This window comes from Montipora foliosa, unplaced genomic scaffold, assembly GCF_036669935.1.
Source record: "Montipora foliosa isolate CH-2021 unplaced genomic scaffold, ASM3666993v2 scaffold_390, whole genome shotgun sequence".
In the NCBI taxonomy this organism is placed as follows: domain Eukaryota; kingdom Metazoa; phylum Cnidaria; class Anthozoa; order Scleractinia; family Acroporidae; genus Montipora; species Montipora foliosa.
In genome coordinates this window covers 215001-227500 of record NW_027179690.1, presented here as the reverse complement: position 1 = coordinate 227500, position 12500 = coordinate 215001, and positions in this window count along the sequence as shown.

The following is a 12500-nucleotide window of genomic DNA, read 5'->3' as shown; positions in this document are numbered from 1 at the left end:
TCACAAATAATTAGTACATGGAAGTTTGGCAGTGTGGAAGTGTGAAAGTTTGGCAGTGTGGTAGTGACCCTAACCTGAACACGAACCCTAACCCACACTGCCAGACTTCCACACTTCCACACTTGCACACTGCCAAACTTCCATGTACTAATTATTTGAGTGAATTTCTCGCATTTGCATTCTTTTCTGATGACGCGTTCTGTTCTCCTCTACCCGAAGTAAAAGCCAAGCTCTCGAGCTTGTGTTGTTTGCCCCCTCAGAGGAAAATCCAACATGGCGGCTATCGTGAATAAGGTCTTTTCCCCAATGTTAGCCCAAAGAACACAATGCCAGCGGTATAACAAAATAGTAGCCCCAGTCCTCCCCTTCTTTCCTAGATGAACCACGTGCCAGCAGAGCTAGAACTTTCCAGGGGGTTTGGATTCGGTAATTTTGTTTTACACTTCCTCTTTGTCTTTGAGAACGCGTATCGTGGTAGCAATCGTAACTGAGATCTCATTTTGATCAAGGAACAGAAAGATGGAAAATGATCCGGTTCTGGACGTTCTCTCAGCCATCCACCAACCTCTCATAGGCACAAGCTTTCAAGCAACTTACCTTGGAACATACAAAATTACTCAAACAGGAAATAAAAGACTGATCTTTGAAGTAGAGCCACAGAATCCTTTTGCCCTTATAGTGAAAGAAGTTTCAAACGCTGTGCTGGCAACATACGGTAAAACGGTTTGCATGGAAAGGAATCACTTGGCCTGAGGATGGATTATACACTAATTATTGGCTTTGGATTGATCCTTTACGAATAATCCGGCATTCGTTAGTGGTTGGGTCCACGTATGGTTTAAACATTTGTTCGAATTTGTGGATGTGCTCCTGGACATTTTTATTCAGAGTGAATATTGTGGCTGTCACGGTGATGTCTCCGTGTCATGTCTTATGAACCGCCTCCAGCTCATTAAACCTTGAAAATGACTGAACTTTATCTAGATCAGTAATGCTACTCTATCTCGTATCAAATATTATTTGATACTGAAGTAAACTGAAATCCGGTTGAAATTCGTGTCCTGCAATTGATGAAGACATGCTTATCCTCACTGTACGAAGAACTCAAAACCCACCATGCGGTGAAGTTAGACAAGTGAATGATTTCTTTCTTTAAAAGTAAGTAAAGGATCTCGCCTCCGTTTAAGAGTGAACTTTTCTTAGCTATGCTGATTTCAAGTTTCCTTAAAGTAAGCTAACCTACACTGCTCTTATGAGTTAAGTGTAAGCAAAACGTGTGGCTAGGAACACCGGAAAGAAACGGTAGCTCTGCCCGACACAGTGTCGGTATCTTCACTTGTTCCCATGGAATTCAGCTAAATAACTTTCCAAGAAGCTTTCGTAAGTCTATCAGTATTTTTAATTTTCCAATAAAAAACCCTATAAACATATACATTTCCCTTTATTCTTGTTTCAATTTTTGTCTTAGCACAGGAAACAAAGGAACACGATCATTTTATATCTCAAATCAGTCCTTCTGCATAAGCTTTTCGCGTACATAACTTGACGCACAAATTTATGATGTTTTCGAGGCTCGCCATTAAAAGACACGCAGGTTCATTATTGATCAATTGATAAGACTAAAATTTCGCAACTCTCACCGAACACTTCCCAGGCAAATTTAAATCAATTTTATTTCATTCTTTGGTTTCCTCTGCAACGTTCTGAACGTTGATTGAAAAAAAAAATGTATTCAATTTGAGCTTTTAAACCTTGTTTTTTTTCTCTCATTTTACATGTTATGATTATTTACGCTTGAGTTTGTTGCTTCCCCGAAGGAAAAACTGTTTCTCGGAAACTACTGCAGGAGAGGTTACATAGAAGCGACTGAGCAAACAATACAATTTGGAGGATTACGTCTTTTTGCTTCCAATATCTTGACAGGAAGCATTGTTACTGAAAATGGCAATGTTTATTCCGATTGATCAACTCTCCTGGGAATAAAAAGAGAATTTGTAAAATTCTCCTGACACTAGAAGCGACTCTATGCGTTCTGGTCTTGGTTGTAAAAACGCCATCATGCATGTAAATGGCCTAGTAAGTACACGTCTATTAATTTCAGTCAATAACAATAAAAATGGTAGAGCATTCTCTATAGCAAATGTGGAGTGAATTTAGTTGTCAGTTGTGTACATTCCTGGTACAATTAAACCCATTCACGACCTGAAATTTGCATTCTCTACAGCAACAGACTCATTCGAGTATATTATTCAAAGGAATTCGCTCCATCACTCCTACCGGCTTCCTACCCTCCCCTCCCCTCCCCTTTCTGTTCTCGGGTATCCATCTTTCCTTTTGCATGAACCTAGAAAGTAACACAGATCCTATATTTCGACGAATGTTTCATAACGAAACACCGTGACTCTCTTACTGCAATATGGACTAGTTTTAAGGATTGCAATCAGTTCCCAGGAAATTGTACAATAGTATTTGTAGATGACGATTAAAAGGAAATCAATTTGTTTTGATTCGTCCTCTCCAAGACGAGGCATTAGAGCTCAAAATCTGATTATTTCATGACAACCGTCAAGTTGCTATTTCCAAAATATCAGTTAACCTTTCCTGATTGGTCTATTGCATCATGTTGATCACGTGGCTGGTCTTGTGACATGCATGTCACTGTAAACTGGATTGGCCAATCCGAAAATGCAACGTTCTCTATACTCAAAAGGTACTTTTTTACTTCCTCTTTCTCTTTGAGAGCTTGTGTCCTCCGAGCACAACTGCAGCAGCAATCTTGTTTAGCTGAGATCTCACTTTGATCAAGGAAGAGAGAGATGGAGGTCCAGCCAGTCGAGAAAGATCTTTTAGCTATCTACCAACCGCTCATCGGCGAGAGCTTTTTAGCAACTTATATTGGAGAGATGGAAATGCCTCAGACTGGGAATTCCAGACCCGTCTTACAGGTAAATCAATTAGACGCAACAGTGGCAAAATTGAGTGCAATTTCAAAAGCCGTGTTGGCAAAACCTTACGGTCAAACCGTTTGGAAAGGGATAACTGGGCCAGAGGATGGATATACTTATTATTGGCTTTGGGTCGAGAGTAGAGTCAGCTTGCAGCTAGTGGAAGGACACACTTTTCGTTTCAAAATACTTGATTGTGCCCCTTTTTCTTGTGGCGATGGGTCATTTTCTTATGGAGTTAACATTGTGGTTATTAAAGAAGATTGAGCCTGGTGGACCCTCCAATTTGTCACCTGAAACAGCTATCAACTCATCAAGCCTTGAACATGACTAAACGTTTGTTGGATATAAATGCTCCGCTATTTCATATCAAGTAAGGTGACCGAAACTCTTGTTCTGAACTGGATTAAAACTGCGGAAATTAAGCACACACGGTCTGCGATGTTTCGACAGTATGAACATCTCACTGAAAACCATTAGTATATTACAGTTAGGTTAAACAAATGTCTGATTCCTTTTCTTTATATCATGATACTAGTTAACACAACATAATCTTTGCCTTCAAGAGATCAACTCGGCTTCAGCACTTCGCCGCCTTGTAGCAAGATCTGGACTTTCCTTAGCCATAATTTTAGGTTTTACACAACGTTATTTAGATGTTCACGGCTCTAGTGGGCTTAATGTTAGCAAAACTAGAGGTTAGATAGGAACCTACAACTTGGACAAGGTACTTCCACTCACACAGGGTCTACATCGGCATGGGCAAATGAATCTCAGTTGACGAAGATAAACTAAATTACTAAGGCGCTCCCGGGCTTTTGAATTGTTCATAAAGACATCCTATAAACACATACATTTCCCTTTATTCAGTCTTGTTTTAATTTTTGTCTTAGCACTGTACATAAGGACCTCTCTCATCTCAATACATCTTAAATCCACATAACTTGAAAAATGTTGAGGGGAGACTCTCAGGGACAATACAGTATATCTGGATTTATACTAGCTGTGAAAAAAAGGTTTAATTCCAGATTTATTGTCGTTTCTGGGGCCTGGTATTAAAAAGCCAACGAAAGTTCGTAAAAGCATTAGCGATTTTAATCAAATAATAATTCCTAAATGTCGCAACTGTCAATGAACTCGAGGCAAATTCAATAAAATTTTCACCATTCTTTGGTTTGCTCGGCAACATTCTGATCGTTGATTGAAACAAAAAGTATTGCATTTTGTAAAGTTATAAACATTGTTTTTTGTCCTGATGTGCCCTGATCGTTTACATTCATTTTGTAGTTTCAGCGAGGCAAGAGAACTGTTTCCCGGAAAACTACTGCAGGAGAGGTTTCATAGTCGTGACTCAGCGAACATTGATTTACATTACAACAAGACGCTCTTTAACAAACTGAAATCCGTTTGAAATTTGCGTCACAGGCTTATTGATATTCCAACTGTTCGAGAAGAACTCAAAACCCACCCTGCGGAAGTAGACAAGGGACTGAGTTCTTTCCTTTAAAGTAAGTTAAGGATCTCGCCTCCGTTCATGCAGATCAGCATCCTCTATCTACACTTCCAGCTCGTACCACGCAGCAAGACTGAGTGGACTTTCCTTAGCAATAATCTCAGCTTTTTCGGCCTTAACGTAAGTTAACCTACACTGCTCTCAAGCAAAACGTGTGGCTAGGAACCCGGAAAGACAAGATAGCTCTGTCGCCGACACAGTGTTGGCATCTTCATGTCTTCCCATGGAATTCAGTTGACGAAGATATACTGAATTACCTCAGACTATCTTTAAATAACTCAGTTTCCAAGAAGCGCTTTCGTACGTCTATCATATTTTGAATTTTCCAATAAGACACCCCACAAAGTTCGTACTACACAGATACACATTTCTTTTTATTGTTGTTTTAATTTAAAAGCAAAGGACCTGGATCAATTTATATGTCAAATCAGCCGGTCCTTCTGCAGATATGCTTTGCGCGCACATACACGCTTTTTTGTTTTTTTTTTATAAGAACGTGTAATCTTGGAGCTGAGTCTGAACGTTCCTATATATTTTTTCGATGCCAGGCTGAACGTTCTTAACATGTTCTTAAACTGGAATGATTTACATCAGACTTTGTTTCACCTGATGGCTCTGGTGGTGTTGAAGTTATTTACGTATGGTTTGTTGTTTCCCCGAAGGGAAAACAGTTTCCCGGAAAACTACTACAGGAGAGGTTACACAGAAGTGACAAACAATACAACTTGGATGATAGGGTCTTTTTGCTTCTAAGATCTCTAGTAGACAGGATAGAACTGTTACTAAAAATGGCATTGCTATCTAAGTCCAATTGATCGACTCCTCTGGGAATAAAAAGACAAATTGTAAATGTTCCAAACACTAGAAGCGACTCAACGCATCCTGGTCTTGGTTATGAAAATGCTTTCATGTAAACGGATCAATACGTACACGTCATGTAAGTTCTCAGTCAATAACGGTAAAAATGGTGGCACATTCTCTGTAGCGAATGTGGAGTGAATTTAGTTGTCAGTTATGCACATTCCTGATACAATTCAGCCCATTCACGACCTGCAAATTTGCATTCTCCACCGCAACAGACTCATTCAAGTATACTATTCACATGAAAGCTTTGCCTCGCTGCATCACTCACTAACCTCTTCCTCCCCTTTCTCCTCCCGGGGCATCTGTTGCCGGAAAATTCGTTCTCAAATTGAACCCGTTTTTACCTAGGTTAAATTGGTAATCCTCATTTTGCCTAGGTTGAATACGCACGCAGTTACGTTAGGATTAGTTTTGGTTATCATAGTCCAGTGTTCGAAATTAGCGGTCGTCCCATACGACCAGAAAGTTTACTGGGCGACTAGTTTTTGGTAAAATGAAAAGGTTGGTTTCCCGAAGAAAAAGCAACGGACAACCCTGCAATATAACATAAACAGCAGCCGAGTCAATCAACGGTTTTCTGTTGTCAATGTCTGATAGTAGTGTGAAGTTAACAATAATTAATTTGCCGCAGTTGAGCATTTTCCCGAATTTCTGTGGCTTTTACAAAAAAATGTCAGATTGGAAAATTCACGTGTAGTTGGCGATGGAGATCGAAGACTCCATTTTGAAAATGCCAAAACTAAGACCCAAACATCCACGAAAAAACGTAGGTGCACACTTAGAACTATGGGATACTCAAGTTCCAATGTCATGCGATTGCATCTGAACACGGCGTGCATTTTATCGTAGGGGGTTTTCCAATGCGCAACCAATATTTATCAGGGCAACCAAATTTACGGGTTTTAATAGTTGCCCGGCTTTTGAAACAGGGACAACCTGGAATATATATATTTTTAATTTCGAGCGCTGTTATATATGGATATCAATTGACCTACTATAGAAAAGTAAATAATGAAAAGAACTGAATTTGGGTTGAGCGTGTTCGCCGTTGCAGTGTTGTGGTGAAGACACAGGACTAAAGATCTGGAAGGTCCTGGTTCGAGTACTGGTAAGTGCATAGTACAGTTTTTTGTTCCCTTATACTATGTTGTAATGTTGAGACTGAATGGATAAGTGCATGGAACGGATATAATGATATAAACATTGAAAAGATGTGTTGAGATGCGTAAGACAAACCTTGAGCAAAGGTACTGACGTTTTCAATCCTTTTTGTGGGGTTCATAGCTGTTTTAAACTAGGTAGACCTAGGTAAAATGAGGTTCCGGCACTACTTTATAATCTAGGTAAAATGGATTCAACCTGAGCCCGGATTTGACCGACAACATATCCATCTTTCATTCCCTATTGCATAAACCTAGCTAGAAAAAAACATCGATCCTAAATCTCGACTAATCAATGTTACGTATCGCAACGCCATGATAACTTTCCTACTGGAATATGGACTAATTTCGTAGTGATCAGATCCCAGCAAATTGTACAAGAGTGTGCGTAGATGGCTAAAGGAACTAAATAATTATTCACCACAATACCGCCCTATCCCTCATTCAACGAGCATTCGTTATTTCATCCTTCTCCACGACGAAGCATTTGGCCCCGAAGTCTGATGACAGTTCCAAAATATTAACCTTTCTTGTGATTGGTCTATTGCATCATGTTGAACCTTTGCCTGGTCACGTGGCATGCATGACACTGCAAACTGAATTGGCCAATCCGCCAATGCAACGTGCTCCGGCTTTCCTTAAATTATAAGGTATTGTTTTCACTTCCTCTTTCTCTTTGAGAACTTGTGTCTTCCGAGCACAACTGCGGCAGCAATCTTGTTCAGTTGAGATCAATAGAAGGAACAGAGATGGAAGTCGAGTCAATCAAGCAAGTTCTTTCATCTATTTACCAACCACTTATCGGCGCAAGCTTTCAAGCAACTTACATTGAAATGAAGCAGATGCCTCAGACTGGGAACTTTAGACCAGTCCTTGAGATCAATCCTTCTGATGCGACATTGCCAATAGTGAAAGCAGTCTCAAAAGCTGTGCTGGCAAAATACGGTCAAACGGTTTGGAAAGGTATCACTGGGCCAGAGGATGGATCATATACTTATTATTGGCTTTGGGTCGATCCCGAAATCAACCCGCAGTTAGAAGAAGGCGACAGTTATAATTTCAAAATACTTGATTGTACTCCTTTTCCTTGTGGCGCGGGGTCATTTTCGTATGGAGTTAACATCGTGGTTGTTATAGAAGATTGAGCCTGGTGGACCCTCCAGTTTGTCGCCTAGAACAGCTATCAACTTATCAAGCCTTGAACAAGACTAAACTTTTGTTGTATAAAATGCTCCGCTATTTCATATCAAGTAATCATTACTAAAACACGTGTTCTGAAGTGAATTGAAACTGCGGAAATTAACTAGCTAAACACGGTCTGTGATGTTTAGACGGTATGAGGATCTCACTGAAAATCATCAGTATATTACAGTTAAGTCAGACAAATGAAAGATGCCTTTTCTTTATAGCATCACTGTGATACAAGTTACCATAACATAATCTTTGTCTTCAAGAGATCAACTCGGCTTCAGCACCCCGTGCACTATAGCAAGATCTGCACTTTCTTTCCATAATTTTAGGTTATTTTACATAACGATAGCTAACGTGCAATAAAGCTAGTGGTTAGATAGGAACCTAGAAAGACAAGATACTTCCACTAAAGCATGGTGTACATCTGCATGCAGTGCCAATGGATCTCAGTTGACGAAGATAAATGAATTACTCAGGCTCTCCTTAACTTTCCAAAAATTTAAGCTGTCCTAGGTCTACCAAGCTTTTGAAATGTTCAATAAGACTCCCTATAAACGTGTACATGTCCTTTTATTCTTGTTTTAAGTTTTGTCTTAACATTGTCAGGAATTCGATCATCTCACATCTTAAATCTTGCCACGTGGGCTTTGCGGCCAGAAAACTTGGAGAAATATATTGACGTAATGTATTGGGCAACTCTGAAGGACAATATAGTATATTTGGATCTATGCTAGCTGTGGAGAAAGAAAACTTTTAATTCCAAATTTATTGTCCATATTGGTGCTCGGTATTAAAAGACAACGCAAGCTCGTTAAACCAGCAACGATTTTGATCAAGTCAGTAATAAGTCTAAAATGCATGTCGCAACTCTCACCGAACAGCTCACAAGCAAATTTAATCAATGATATTTCATTCTTTGGTTTGCTCTGCAACCGTCTGAACGATTCTGTTAAGTTGTAAACCTTTAAATTCTCTTATCCTGTCATGGTTAATAGGCATGTTTTGTTGCTTCCCCGAGGGCAGAAATTAGTCATTGCAGGAGATGTTACGTAGTCGTAACTTGGCAAACAATGAGCTGATATTAATATTACACTAAAGGCGTCTTTTTGCTTCCAAGACAGGAAAGCATTCGTAAAACGCAATCTCATTCCTATTGATCAACTTTACTGGGAATAAAAAAAAACTTTATAAAAGTTTCCTTACAATAGAAGGGACCCAAAGCATTCTGGCCTTGGTTGTATAAGACGCCATCTAGTGGCCGAGGATGTTATGTAAGTTCAGTCAATAATACAATAAAAACATGCTGGAGCATTCTGTGTAGCGAATATTTAGTCCTCAGTTGTGCACATTCCTGATACAACTCAACCCCATTCACGACCTCTAAATTTGCATTCTCTCTAGCAACAGATTATTCGCATGAAAGCATTGCCTCGCTCGATTACTCTTCGGCTTCTTCCTCCCCTTTCCCTTCCCGGGGGATCGATGTTTCATTTTTTATTGCATGAACCTGGAAAGTAACAGAAAACCTATATTTTGTCTAATGTTCCGCAACGCAACACCATGACTTTTCCAACAGGTATTTGGCGTTGTGACCAAATCAGAGCGAGTTGTACAAGAGAATGCGTAGATGGCTAAAGGAAATCAATAAATTTACCATGCACCATAGCGCCCTACCCCTCTATTCCCCGAGCATTCATCATATCATCCTTCTCCGAGACGAAGCATCTGATGATTTCATAACAACCCTTTGCCAGTTGCATAATATTAATATTTCTTCTGATTGGTCTACTGTATCATCTTGATCATGTGCCTGATCACGTGACATAATTGGCCAATCAACAAATGCAACGTTTTCTATCTATTTACGGTATTTTTTACTTGCTTTCTCTTTGAGAACTCGTGCCACTCTTCGGAGTACAACTAGGTTGGGTAGCCATTTTGATTGCAATTGAGATCTCACTTTGATCAAGGAACAGAAAGATGGAAACCAGCTGATCCTCCTGCAAGATCTTTCATCTATCTACCAACAGCTCATCGGCGCAAGCTTTCAAGCAACCTACATTGGAATGAAGCAGATGCCTCAGACTGGGAACTTTAGACCAGTCCTTGAGGTGAATCCTTCAGATGCGGCATTGCCAATAATGAAAGCAGTTTCAAACGCTGTGCTGGAAAAATACGGTCAAACGGTTTGGAAAGGAATCACTCGGCCAGAGGATGGATCATATACTGATTATTGGCTTTGGACTGATCCCGGGAAGGAATAAACCAACATTCATTAGAGGTTGGGTCCACGTATATTTTTAAAATTCGTAATTGTGCTCCCTTTAAGTGTCGCGAAGGGACATTGTTTTCATTTGGAGTGAACATTATGGCTGTTATCATGTTTCCATCTCCATGTCATGACTTTTTAACCGCCTCCAGCTCATGACGCCTTGAAAATGACTGAACTTTTTCCAGATCAGTAAACTGAAATCCGGTTGAAATTCGTGTCCTGCAGTGGATAAAAACATGCTTACTGATATTCCGACTGTACGAAGAACTCAAAATCTACCCTGCGGTCAAGTTAGACAAGTGTCTGATTCCTTTTCTTTAAAGTAAGTTAAAGTGCTACTGTGACGAAATTTGAATCTTCCCTATCGAAGCCATTTTGGCACATAAACACGTAGTCTGTACGAGAAGAAGAATGCTGTTTACCATTTTCAAATATCTCTTTTTGTTATGGAGATATTCAAGTTTTTTTAATATGCAAATTAGCCAAGTGATGACGTCATAAACCCTACCAAATTTTGATCAAGTATGATGGAGAAAGATATCTCAGCCAATTTGTATCAGAAATACTTGGTTCTTTGCACTAAGATTCTAGTAAATGTGTTCCACAATATGAGCATACCATTTTTGTTACCATGGCAACATACTGGGTTCCAGACCTCCCTGATATTAAAAGCTTTGCAGACCACCTTTGGCGTTCTGTTTTGATATTTGCCAATGGTGCCTCATCTGCATGATCCTGCCAGCATATAAAGATGTTAGGTTGAGTTTGTGGCCTTGGTTAATGTATTTCTAGCCTGAGATCACCAAAATATTGAAATCAGGTTGGAGGGGACTGGAAAAGAGTGAGTTGCCATGGGTACCAATTTCTTTACAGTCGTAGGTGTGTTGCCTTCAGAACTATCAGCTCACCAAGTTTCAATGGTCTCTGTTGCAAATTGACCGAGATAGCTCTATTTATATTCTTGATGTTCTACTGGGTTGGGTGAATGACGTCATTAGCCTTCTCATTTGCATATTTAACACATTTTTCAAACTTAAATATCTCTGGAACCAATGCAGATATTTCCAAACGGTAAACAACGTTTTTAATGTTTCATGGTACTCTATGTGATAAACCAAAAAACTCAAGGGATAAAAATTTGATCACAGTAGCACTTTAAGGATCTCGCCTCCGTTCAGTTCGACGTATTCTATACCTCAAGCTCGTACCGCGCAGCAAGAGTGGACTTTTCTTAGCTATATATACTGATTTCAGCTTTTCCTTAAAGTAAGCTAACCTACACTGCTCTAATAAGTTGAGTGTAAGCAAAACGTATGGCTAGGAACCCGGAAAGACAAGAGAGCTCTGTCGCCGACACAGTGTTGGCATCTTCAGTGTGTTCCCATAGAATTTAGTTGACGAAGATAAACTGAATTACCTCAGGAGCTCTTTAACTTTCCAGAAAGCTCCCGCACGCCTATCAGTATTTTGAATTTTCCATTAAAAGACCCCATAAACATATACATTTCTTTTTCATTATTCTTGTTTTAATAATTCTTGTTTTAACTTAGAAGCAAAGGAACTCGACCATTTTATATCTCTAAGAAATAGATTGATGCAATATAGTGGGCGACTCTCATGCAAGGACATTTTAGAATACGTCGATTTTATACATTAGCTTAATTTCAAATTTATGGTGTTTTCGAGGCTCGCTATTCAAAGACAACGCAAGTCCGTTATTTGAAGCAACTTCCACAGAAAACCTTCCAGGCAAATTTCATCAGTTTTATTTCATTGTTTGGTTTACTCTGCAACGTTCTGAAGGTTTATTGAGAAAAATATTGGATTCTGGATTTTCACTTATTCTGTTATGGTTATTTAGGCATGTTTTGTTGCTTCTCCGAAGGTAAAACTCTTTCCCGGAAAACTACTACAGGAGAGAGATTCTAAAAGCTGACGTTTCGAGCGTTAGCCCTTCGTCAGAGCGAATCCGCTCTGACGAAGGGCTAACGCTCGAAACGTCAGCTTTTAGAATCTCTGTACGGTGGTCAATTTACATTATCAACTCCGTTGATAAACCAAATTTTTGTATAAAACTTCCCCACCGACGCAGCACCACAGTTTCTTTAGAAACTACCCCTTCATACTACAGGAGAGGTTACACAGAGGCGACTTTATTACAATAAACCACTTGGATGATGGCGTCCTTTTACTTCCAAGATCTAGACAGGAGAGCATTGTTACTAAAAATGACACTGCTATCTTATTTCGATTGGCCAACTCTCCTGGGAATAAAATGACAATTTGTAAAATTTTCCTTACCCTAGAAGCGATTCAACGCATACATCAAATCTGGTCTTGGTTGTAAAAACGCACCACGTAAATGCATGGCCTAGTACGTACACGTCATGTAAGTCCAGTCAATAGCAATAAAAATGGTGGCGCATTCTCTATAGCGAATGTAGAGTGAATTTAGTTGTCAGTTGTGCAAATTCCCGATACAATTCAACCCATTCACGACCTCTAAATTGCATTCTCTACAGCTACAGACTCATTCATGTATATTATTCACATCG